Source organism: Arvicanthis niloticus, chromosome 23 (assembly GCF_011762505.2).
Source record: "Arvicanthis niloticus isolate mArvNil1 chromosome 23, mArvNil1.pat.X, whole genome shotgun sequence".
Classification (NCBI taxonomy): Eukaryota; Metazoa; Chordata; class Mammalia; order Rodentia; family Muridae; genus Arvicanthis; species Arvicanthis niloticus.
In genome coordinates this window covers 36476725-36489330 of record NC_133430.1, presented here as the reverse complement: position 1 = coordinate 36489330, position 12606 = coordinate 36476725, and the positions used below count along the sequence as shown (strand labels likewise).

General features: G+C 42.4%; 1 protein-coding gene across 4 annotated transcripts in view; it reads left to right on the top strand.

The window, feature by feature from the left end:
* Positions 1-12606, top strand: part of Rad51b (RAD51 paralog B) — a 494355-nt gene that overhangs the window by 470038 nt on the left and 11711 nt on the right. The window lies entirely within an intron of this gene.

Here is a 12606-nt window from a genome sequence, read left to right as displayed (position 1 = left end):
GTAAATTTGAAGCCAGTCTGTGCTACAAGAGAGCCTGTCTCAAACAAGGAATACATACCAGCATTGACAGCAAAATTTGTATTACAAGAAAAGGAGTAATACAGAGTCTCTTCAGAAACAGCTCTGCTTCATCTAAGCCCTTCCACCTTAGGACATCGATAAAAGTTTACTGTGCTTTTATCATTGATTCTATAATGGTGTTATGAACCAATTTGAACTGAACCAATCTTTAAATATACTTACTGTTCCAAGTGTCTCTTACTTGGGCCTACCTTAATCGATCCTCTCTCATACAGTAGATTTTTAAAGGAGAGATAAGGCTATGTCGTGCAGCTCATTGGTAGAGTTCTTGCCTAGAGTATTCATGGCACTAAATTACACTCACAGCGCCACACATATGTACAAATTAAATGTAGAAATAATAACAAAGAGGGGATAGCTCAGGAAACTCCAACTAACCAAAGACATACAAACTCAGAACAATGAAGTGCTTAAAGCCTGTTTGCACCCTGATTCCTACCCTCATCAACCCCCCTCCCCCAGGCTCAGGCTCAAGCCCCCTCTTCCTGTGCTGGTGAAAGACATCTCACAGTTGATCCTCAAGAAGACTCAGATTTCCCAGCAGCTTTTGCTTTTGTTCAATTGTCGTCTTTGGGATCTTATTCCTCTTAGAAATACTGAGCCGGGCAGTGGTGGTGCATGCCTTTAATCCTAGCACTTGGGAGGCAGAGGCAGGTGGATTTCTGAGTTCAAGGCCAGCCTGGTCTATAGAGTGAGTTCCAGGACAGCCAGGGCTACTCAGAGAAACCCTGTCTCCAAAAACCAAAAACCAGAAAAAAAAAGAAAGAAAAGAAAAAAAAAAGAAATACAGTTCCCCAGGAACCTGTCTACCTACCTGTGTGTAGGAGTCTAAGGCATCGATAGGGTTATCTTCACCCACTCATTCCTTCTCCTATTAGTGATTCTTCCTGAGCACGGGGGGGGGGGGGGGGGGGGGGGGAATCCCTGCAGACTCTTGCCTTGGAAAGAGTTTTGTCCCATAGCAATTAGGCACATCTCTGATTCTAAAACATGTCTCATTTATTGGGAAAGAGAAAAAAATATGGGTTAATTAAGATACAGGCTCTAGGGAACAAAGGGGGGCTTTTTACCTGTTGGCCTCATCTTTTAGGCCAAGCCTAGGATGTTATGATGTATGCCATTCCAAGAGGTAGGTTCCTTGCCTGGAAAGACAGGACCAGAGGGATTATAAACTGAAACTGACCTCAGAAAGACACTTCCTGCCCTCTAGGCCCTTTAAAGATTACAACCTCTGGACTATCCCTTACTCCAGGGAGCTCAAAAGACAGTGGTTACCCATACTATGTTACTTAGTTCTTCAGGTTCAGACATGAGGTTTTCCTCGCAGATTTGCTGAGAAGGGGCTGGTAGGGGGTGGTTTGCTTTGTTCGCCTCAACTATTTCTATTGCTTGGTTCCATTCTCATGAGCTCATGCTACTTATATGAGTGCAAAGACCTAAAACCATTTCCATAAAAAGACGTGTGTGTGTGCGTGTGCGTGTGCGTGTACGTGTGTGTGTGTGTGTGTGTGTGTTCCTATAGTGTTATCAAGTCAACATTAGCTGTAGAAAAGCCTATGGAATTATGATCTTGCAGAAGGCCCCTAATGTGATGATACAATAGAAGGACTTTAACCCTTCCCACACCTCCTCTGAGAGTGGAATCACAAACTGCAGAATGCCACAAAAGACCTTTCTACACATCCCAGCCCATATTCATCTTATTGTATGCATGTATGTATGTATGTATGGTTGGTTGGTTGGTTGGTTGGTTTTGGTTTTCAAGGTAGGGTTTCTCTGTGTACCCTGGCTGTCTTGGAACTCAGTTTCTCAACCAGGCTGGCCTCGAACTCAGAGATCTGCCTGCCACTGCCCCCTGAGTGCTAGGCTCAAAGGTGTGTTCCACCACCACCCAGTTCATGTTACTCTTCAATTTCAAGGCTACATGTTCCAGGCAAGGGAATCTACTAACTGACTCAAGAAAGCATGCTCTGCTGGTGGTACCTGTGAATCAACAAGGCGGAACGCCTGTATGCACAGCTCAAATCCAAACATAAATAGTCTAATGAAAAGTGCTGACATCAGAGTCTGTGGGGAGGGGAAGACTTTGACTAGACACCCCCTAGCACTCCTCAAGTCAGATCTTCTGAGTGGCTGGTGGGATCTATAAATAAATGTCCTAGGCATGAGAGCCAGTCTTTCTCTCTTGTTCAATCTATGCCAACTTCCTCATTAGCAAAATGAGGATAATACCCCTTCCCTGATAAAAGTGATATGAGGATTACACACCTCAGTCCTGGGCACACAGGAAGGGAGCCTAAAGAATTAACATTACTTGTCATTACTGTGATTAGCCACAGTCTGCCAAGAGTTACATTGTTGGGGGTAAGCTGCCAGATTGCAGTCTGGTGGGCTCCCGTGTGATACCTCCATATCTAGTCTTGTCCTCTTGAGCTCTTTTGAGTTGTTTTTAAAGACTTTCTCATGCAGATCCCTGCTTCTGTGAATTATTTCAGCCCTGGTGCCTAGTTCTGTGGGCAGAAGGTACTGTGAGTTTTCCAAAATACTTAATGAGCAAGTCACCGTGCACTTGTATATAGTATGAGATTTGGACACAATCTTATTAAAAATATTGAAAATACAAAAGTCTAAACAGCTGCATTTCTGGTTACACACTGACTACATTCGAATAAAGTTCTAGCTCTTCGTATAAAGAATGGGTTCTCTGTGTGTGTGTGTGTGTGTGTGTGTGTGTGTGTGTGTGTGTGTGTGTGTGTGTTGTGTGTCCCTCTGAACTCTGTCTATTGTGCTTTGACCTTTTCTCATCACTGGAGGAGGGCTTTAGGGAAATAATAAGAATGCTGTGTTAATAAGAATTAATCTGGAGAACGAGCATGTTGACTCCTTTCCGTTGGTCCTCCACCCATCACAGCACAGCCAGAGATGTGGTACATTACACAAGCCAGTCCCACTCGACCAGCTGTTCTTGGATGTGTCAAGCCCAGATCTCAGTTTCTTTACACAGAAACATGTTGCCTTCCTTGAATCAATTCCTGTGAGACTAAAGAATGTCCCATGTGGCCCAAGCATGATGTAATAGGGATGTGTGCTTCAGAACTCAAGACACACCCTCTGAGTTCCTGGCATCTTTTTACCATAATAATCACACAATCACTGCTTTCCTCTGTGACCCTTAGCACCAAAGCTGCCTCGCCTAGGCTGTGTTTTCTAGCAAGCCTGGACTGGAGCATCAAACTCTGCTTCCTGTGGGCCTGTGGAGGATCTGGAAGGGAAGACCTGCCTAACTAGATGTCCAGAGTGCTCTGTGTGGACAGCTAACTGGTGTTCTTGTTTTTCTCGTGTCTTGTCTATCTGGTCAGTTCTGTTCACCCGCTGTAAGGGAGAGAAATAGAGTTATTCTTGCTCACTTGAAACTGTCTGCTACAAGAAATATCATAACAAAGTGCAATCCCCAAATTGAGATGAGGATGAAATAGTTCATACTTACTTGTAAGTTGAAATTAGTTGTACTCCCAACCTATTTGTGTCTTTGACTTTAAAGTGTGACCCTATAGACAGACACAAATAGTTTGAAAATACAAAGATTAAAAATTATATACACTTATATAAATACATACCATATACTTTATAAATATATATTATATACTTTTAAAATGTACAATATATACTATATAAATATATCCTATATACTTTAAAAATAAAAATGTTTAAAGAAAGAAAGAAGACAATATGAAAATCATAGAAAACAAACTTTAAGATGGAAAAAATGCTACCAGGAACAAAAATGGACATGTTGTTGTTAATGTTTGAGACAGGGTCTCACTGTACAGTTCAGGCTTTCCTCAAATTCATGAGCCTTCTGTTTGTTAAAGGCATGAACCATCAAACCTGGCTTAAAGGGAAAAAGATACAGGGTACCCAACCCTAACCAAGAGGATATTTACAATCAATACCCAGGGGCAAAGGGAAAATCAGTTTTTGCCAGTGCAGTCTCAGTGGGTATAACAACCAACTCCAGGACAGGCTCCATGTTCAAGGGTATTTGGCCAACACAAAACTCCATGGTTTTTGGTTTGTTTGTTTGTTTGTTTGTTTGAGAGCGTGAGACTATAAAGTTGAGTGGGTAGGGAGGTGGGGGAGGACCTGGGAGGAGCTGACAGAGAAGAAAATATAATCAAAATATATTGTATGAAAAAATTTTAATTGAGAAAATGTTTCTTAACTTAATTATCAGGAACATTTAACTATTATAAACACCTAAAAACTGAACTCCGAAATAATATTTGAAACAAGAACAAGTTCAAAGGGAGAAGACGTCTATAGATTATCTATACATAATTCAACAGTAACATTAGGAGACTTCCATATCCCATTTTCAATTATGGATTGATCAGTTGAGCAGAATTTCATCAAAGAAACAGAAGATTTGGAGAGAGCTGTGAACTTCTCAACGTGCTTAGCCAGTGTCTGTAGAGCACTTCCTGCGGGAGCAGCATGCACCCTCTGTCTGAGTGGAGCCCCCTCCAGCATGATCTGTATATGGGGATATAATACGAGTCTCAGCACATCTAGAAGAGCTGAAATCTGAACAAACCTCTCTAGTTACAATGGAATGGAGTTAGTAACCAGTAACAGGCAGAAATTTCAAAAATCCTGAACTGGGTACATACTTTGAAATAAACAACAAAACAAAGAATCAATCAGAATAGAAATTAAAAATTGTGACAATTAAAGTAGAATATATACTATACCAAAGCATGCATAACATAAAGTAGTATGCAAATGAAAATCTATAGGTTAAATGCATATAGAAACAATAACGATTGCATGTAAAGTACGTCTCAAAACAAGTTCATATTGAAAGATTAATGATCAGCTTTACTGATTAAGTTTATATGCAAACAGGTGTGTATAGTCATCATATTTTCTCTGGTTCTAATATATTGAGGAAGAATCACTAATACTTGCAAGTCACATATGATGTACACTGAAAAAAAAAAAGTGTGGCTGATAAGATATATGAACAAACCATAATCTTATAATAGTTATATGCATGTGAAAGTATTTAGGCAAAAGTGAGCTAATGTTTGCAATGTACTTGGAAATGTTACAAACGCAGGTGAGTTGATAGGTAACTAGGATGTAACTATAAAAAATGTTCATTATAAAGCAAGATGATCAGTAAATAGGTATTCATTATAAACATTCTCCATTTTGCTGTGTACTTGAAATTTCTCATAATGAACTACTGAGGAGAAAGCAGTGGAGGAAACCTCACCCTGCTCCTGTGTAATTTACTAACTGAGCATCCCATTGAGCTGAGGGAGTGCTGCTTCCCTTGAGGGATACATTCTCTTCTAGGTAACACTTTCATAATCCAATGTTATAAGAAAATATTTCAGAAACAACCACTAGAGAGGCGCCATCAAAGGCGCTGTGTGGCAGAACGTGATCTCAGCCTCAGGTGCAGACCTTCCAGGGGGTTCGTCCTAAAACGTAGGAAATCCCTATTTCATAGAGATTTGGGCCAGCTTACTACTTTCTATGACTAAATGTCTATGGGAGAAGTGACGTTGGCCAAATGAAAATAGATTAATGAATCCACGCTTGCTGATTTGCTGATTTGCTTGAGATGCAGTCCACTTTCTTCCCTGCCGTTTACAGCAGCGCTGTGTTACTGCTTGAACCCAAGCCCCTCTGTTTTGAAAAGAAAACTTAGATGCCATATAAACTCATTGCTGGCTCTTCTTTCATGGCTTTGTGGCTGAAGCTTCTGTGTTCCATGAAGAGAGATTTTCCTAGTGATGAAGCAGATTCTAATCAGGGTCAGATCTAGATGCACACGGCAGCTGCCCCCACCACCGCCTTTCCTGTAGTTCCTTCAACACAATGACAGGGAATTCTTATGAGAATCTCTGGGCATACTTCGGACCCCCCTCAACTTACTACCTCCTTGCAGACACAGACCTTCCTGTCTGAAGCATTTCCGGCCCTCCTGTGCCTTAGCTTGGACGACTCCGCTCAACCTGGGGAAGGGACAAGCCTTGAGGTTATTAACCTCTTGGATTACTTGATGCCAGGCCAAGCAGCTTTCTTCCTGGGCTTCCAAGCATTTGAGGAAACCTTTTTCTAAGTCTTCACAAGGAGGCAAAACCGTGGCATGTGAGATTATTGTAACAGTCACTTGGCAGAGGTAGAGAAAAGATGTGTTTAATTTAGCAATGGGTTTTAGAAGCCCAGACTGCAGATGAAATGAGATAAAAGGACCCGAATTGAAAGACATTTCAGAGTCCACAGGTTTCTCCTGAGCTCCTTAGTAAGACCATACATACAGATGAAAGGATCAGACGTGTCCTGCAAGCACATCCCAGCTCAAGTCGTCAACAAGCACAGAATCTTGCTGAACAACGGAAAGACTGAGAAAAGAATTGAAAGGCTAGCAGGACAGGAAAACGTGGGTGGGTTTGCAAGGTGTCACTTCTGAGCTGGCTCTCGGTTGTTTCTTACCACTGTTTCCTCAGCTGAACACACTCCATTGTCATCATATGACAGAGAGCAGAAAGCCAGCCCAGCCAGCCACCTGCTCCCGCTGGAAGAAAAGGTTTTCTGTACCCTTTGACTCTGCCAAGCCCTTTACTCCGGCCCTCACCCTCTACCATTGTGAACTCTAGGATATGTGTGGGAAAAGGAAGAAGAGAGAAGAGGAAGGTGCTCATCACCAGGGTTAAAAGCAGCCTTCCGGGCATGGAAGTTGGGGAAGAGAAAGTGGGAGAGCTGGTGCCAGCCTGCCTCCACGCATGGTTGCCTATTCAAACTTGCTTTCCTAGGCCACAAAGACAAAACTCACTGTTTCCTGAAACTGGCCTGTATTGCAGGAACTGATGGAGCGAGCCTGCCAGGACCAAATCTTTCCAAAAGAACCCTCCAGAATAGCCTTTACACAACACTCCAAGATCCTGCTCCCCATTGTCTGCCCTGGCCAACCATGAAGGAGGACCAGGCTGGGCTGCTCCAGATGATAGAATGCCTGTATCATAACAGAAGGGCACAGGCACTATTCCTGGAAGGTGTCCTCACCCTGGAGAAGGACTCCAGTGCCCAACACTTTCCGTTTTATGGCTCCTTTTCCACTTTTAAGCTTCAGAGAAGTAGGGTCAGGCCAGGAAAAACATATGATGCTATAGCAAGCTGGAACCAATGGCTTGACTTTGGGTCCTGCCCAAGCTAAGTCTCTTGGCAGAGATTGGGGAGGTAGCCTGCTCTTTTCTATGGCATTTTCCAAGTCCCCTCACTGGGGGAGAAACTACAGATAAGTTTTCCAAATAGATAGTCAACAGAGCTCTGGTAGGTCACCACTTTATACATTTATTCATCGCATCTTCTGCTCCAGAGAGGAACTTGTTTTATATCGAGAGCATTCTAGAAGATGTGGGAGCCGAAAGCAGCTGATTGTGATGGTGGCTGCCACCAAATACTGTAGATTTGTTGCCTGTAACCACGCTATGGAACAGCAATGAGGGCTGGAGAGATCGTCTAGCAGTTATGAGCACTGGCTGTTCTTCCAGAGGAACCAAGTTTAGTTCCCATCACCCACAAAGAAGTAAAACTCCAGTAAGAATCCAACGCCCTGTTCTGGGCTCTGCAGGTACCAAGCACACCACAGTACACAGACATATATGCAGACAAAACACCCATACACACAAAATAAAATAACATTGTGTGTGTGTGTGTGTGTGTGTGTGTGTGTGTGTGTGTGTGTGTAGGCACAGATTCCCTAGCCAGTTCTCTTTCCCTCCCCCTCCCCCTCTGTCTTGAGTCATGCAATAACAGTACTGCAGGAAGGAAATGTGTTTATGTGCTAGTATGTCTTTTGCCTTGGCTGGTATTTTTACCTCCAGAGAAGTGGATTGATCTACATCTGACAAATTGGGGGTTGCAAATATAGACTTTGGAATCCTCAGAGGCAGAGCCCACTTTTTTTTCCCCACAAAGGACTCAGGGTTTTACTAGTCCCCAGGCCTCCTTGCAGGTATATGTGCTGGAGAAGATAGAGGAGCCCTTGATGACAGCCCATGCGTACACACCAGAACACTCCAAACATGAGAGAACACTGAACCTCTGAAGCCGAAGAGCCCAAGTGTAAAGCCCAGGTGTAAAGCCATTTGCTTCAGAGGATAGTTTACCCTGGGGAGTGGCTCGGTGGAACTTGCTATGGAAACATGGCTGCCTGCATTTAGATCCCTAGTACCCATGTAGAAAACCAGGCATGGTAGTATGCGCCTGTAACCCCAGTTCTCAGAGGCAGGCTGCAGAGACAGGAGAGGATGCTGGGGGCCTGGTGACCAGCCAGTAGAGCCAAAATAGTGAGTACCAGGTTTAATTGAAGACCCTCTCTCGAAAAATTTAGTTGAGAGCAATATTGACTTTCAAAGACTTTCAAAGTCTACCTCGGGCCTCCCCCATATGTTTTACACACACACACACACACACACACACACACACACACACACACACACACAGAAGTTAGCTTTTAGCTTGAATGGCAAAAGGGGAGCAAAGGTATTGGATATCGGGTCATGTGTCAAGAGAGAAGAATCTTTGTGTATTTACAAAGACGTGCAGCATTTGTCAGTATCTTCATTGACATCTATGGGGCTAAGACATGATTTTATATTCCCCCCCCCCAACTAGTTTGTGTAAAACTTACCTGTGAAAACTCAGAAGTCACGTGGACTTTCCTCCAACTGCAGTAAAGGATTTGAGATTCTGAAAGGCTTTGGATTCTATCCACCTTTGTGTGCTCTCCTTTAGCTATCCTCCTGTTTGTCAGCCTGACGTTTGGATTTCCTTCCCTATCTAACACACTGCATTCCTTAAGTGTGATTTGCTGACACAACGCCTGACCTCTGCAGATACTGAGCTTACAACCTTGAGCTCACACTGGGTTTTTGAGCCACGTCTCACAGCTGATTCATTTGACTAACGCTCCTAGTCTATTTTCTGAATACAGATCTCATCTCTTCTAACCTGTCACCAATAATGGGTACTCTGTTCCCAAAGAGAAGGCCTTACATCTATTACAATGAAATTGTACCCTGTATATAGGATATAGGATTTTCTGTTTACCCCTTAATATACAAACGTTTGGCCTTTTGCTAAAATAAACATAAGATTTTTCTCAACATTTTAGCCAAATTGAGATTCATTTGATTATCACAGTTGCCTGGTCTGTGTAAATTAAATTCCTCTCTATACTTTTCTTCTTCTCCTTCTCCTTCAGATTTATTTATTTATTATATTTTGTGTTTATGAGTACACTGTGGCTGTCTTCAGACACACCAGAAGAGGGCATCAGATCCCACTACATATGGTTGTGCGCCACCATATGGTTGCTAGGAACTGAACTCAGGACCTCTGGAAGAGCAGTCAGTGTTCTTAACCACTGAGCCAACTCTCCAGCCCCTACGTTTGTCTTCTGTTACCTTCTCAAGTCAGCATCGCTGTGCTGTGTTCAGTTATATAATCCTCAGCCCTTTTCAGTGACCTTGTACCGCTCTATTTAAAACCATGCACTTCCCTAATAACAATTCCTGTCCTGTGCTCTTTTCTGCTTTCCCCTTCATAGAATACACGATTGCCTAGCGCACTGCAGTCATTCATCATTGCCTCCTTTAGAATGTAAGGTGTGTTGAGACAGAGGGGTTTTGGTTGTTTGTTTGTTTGGTTGGTTGGTTGGTTGGTTGGTTGGTTGGTTTGGTTTTGGGGGGTTTTTTTGCTCACTTTCTTCCCTGTTGGGCTCCATGTTTGTTATAGGGTATGGCTGAATACAGCAACATCTTCGCTTGCCTCAGTAAAAATGCTGAACGTGACAAGGCCAAGGTTAGATTCGGGGGCACCTGCTCAAGGTTGCTTCCTCTCATAGATTGCTAAAGACCATTTGATCGCTCACAAACCCATTTAATGCTACCAGCATCCAGCCTTACTCGTCCTCACTTTATCTAGTAGGATATCAAGGAAGCTGATCATGCTTTTTGCGACAATTAGATATTTCGTGTTGGAGATACCCCTGTCATCTATCTATTGGAAGGTCTCCTCCACCCCAAAAGGAAATGGGCTCTATCTGACATGGTTATCTCACTGCCTCTCACTGACTGCACACAGATTCTTCTCCAGGGCAGAGCATCTTAACCAGTGGCCTGCCTAAACCTTCAAGGAAGTCCTTCTAGTTACAATGTCCCCTGGCTCAGGCTCAGAACCTTGTTCATGGGTGGCAGGCATGGCACCAGGAGTCAGACAGTTTTGATTCAAAGGCACAGCTTCATCAAGTATTATAATATTTTTTCTAGTTCTCAGCTTCTGTAGTCTACAAAGTAATAATAATAACATTCAAATGTGACACTTTATGCATTGATATTTGATCATATTCTTTTGGCCTTTGCTTCTTGTTGCCACACACAGACAATAAAGATCCTAAATTTGCCAGGTCTGATTGGGAACATCTTTAATCCCAATGCTTGGGAGGCAGAGACAGGTGGATCTCTGAGTTTGAAACCAGGCTGGTCTACAGAATGAGTTCTAGGACAGCCAAGACTACACTGAAAAACCCTGCCTCAAAAAACCCAAACCACACAAACAAACAAACAAACAAACAAAAGATCCTGGATTTGGAGTTTTATTTATTTTCTTTACTTTTAGTATAGGCCTATTCCGGTCTCATCCCAGATCTACTCCAGGAGCTCCTGACTGGATGGAGGCCTCTCATCTCCTGCTTTCCCATCCCAGACTCTTCAGAGTTCAGCCTCGCAGGCATGATTAATGGAAGCCTGTGAGAAGCACATCTAGACTTCTCAGGCTCCTTTCAAAATCTACCAAAAAGGAATCTACATGTCTCGGGGCCTGCAAGTGATTACATTACAGTTTGGAACACACTCCCCTCTCCTATGTCCTGCCACTCCCCACTGAAAGAACATCCTTAAAATTCACATGAGCCATCACCAAACTACCCGAGTCAGGAAATGAACCGCCTTAACTTTCAGATGAGATGCTTTTGACATTGGCTCTCAGAACGAAGAGCTAGTTCATCAACTTTAGAGCAGCTATAAAAATGATCAAGATTCAATTAGAGACTCCCTTCTGGCAAAAGCAAAGTGTATTGTTTCTCGGTGGTAAGAGGGCATTTGGGAAGCATGTGTGATGGGCTGAATCCTTCTTACTTATTTTGTACTTAGTATGTATTGAACACCGTAACAAGCATTTCTCCTCTTAATCTAATTTTCATCATAATTTATTTAGATGGGTTTTTAAAAAATCTTTACTTAATATATGAAAAAAACAAAGACCCAAACCATTCAGGCTGTCCAGAGTCACAGGAGTTACTGTTAGTAGCAAATGCATTTGAAACACAGAGGCTGAGACAGGTAGTTCTGTCCTGAGAGGCCAGGTGACCTGGGTGGAAAGCACTGATGCTCTTGCAGATGACCCTTTTCACACATGGCTGCAGCAGCAGCAACAGCAGCGTCTGTGTGATTGGAACATGTTCCTGCTCTTGGGAAGGAGAACAGGAAGAAGCCAGGGCATTCAGCTTCTTATGAGAACATAAACCAGAGTTTTACCTGTCGTTTCTGTTTGTGTTCTGTTAATTAAAGCTTGCACACAGGGCCACATTAAGTTGCTTAAAAAGGCAAAGAAATGTGGGAACTTGCAAGTTATTTACTAGAACAAAAAAGGGGAATAACCTAAGGAGAAAAGCCAGTAGGCTCTGCCCGGGTGCCTAGCTGAAGGCTGAGATTCAAACCCTGAACCAAAACTTGTAGTCTTTTTGTGTAATTGACTCTCAGTAGATGCTGAATTGAGATATGTGTGTAAGATTTTTTATGGTTTGGAATCTTTTTTTTTCCTTTGCTTCCTTGATTACCAAATTTATTCTGCAACAAACTGTCACTTACTAAAAGACATTTTTACTTAAAAAACAGGACATGTATCATATCAGTTGAACAGTTGAGTAAAAATATTATAATAAAATAACCCACCAATTATTTTCTAGTCTTTTTAGTAAAACTTTTTTTTTTTTTTTTTGCATTTATGGTTGTGTGTGTGTGTGTGTGTGTGTGTGTGTGTGCATGTACATGCATGTATAGGTCAGACGCAACTTATAAAAGTTGTTTCCTTTCTACTTACCATCTGGGTCTTGAGGAGGATCAGACTTAGGCCATCACAGTCTGGAATTTTTATTTTATTCCACATAAATACATGCTGATTATTCTGTGTTTCAGATAACTATTCACATACCCGTTGATAAGCACTTAATATATAGCCTTCCAGATACATATATATGTATATATACATGCATACATATTCTGCAAAATGAATCTACACAACTCGCTTTCACCAAATAATCACCCTCTTTACAGGAGGACATTTGTCTTAGGAGAATGTCATTGTTCCAAATCCTTCAGACATTTCATTTTCGCTGGAGTGCTGGTCACCTGTGTGCAAGAATGCTTCACACCATTCAGGGACACGCAG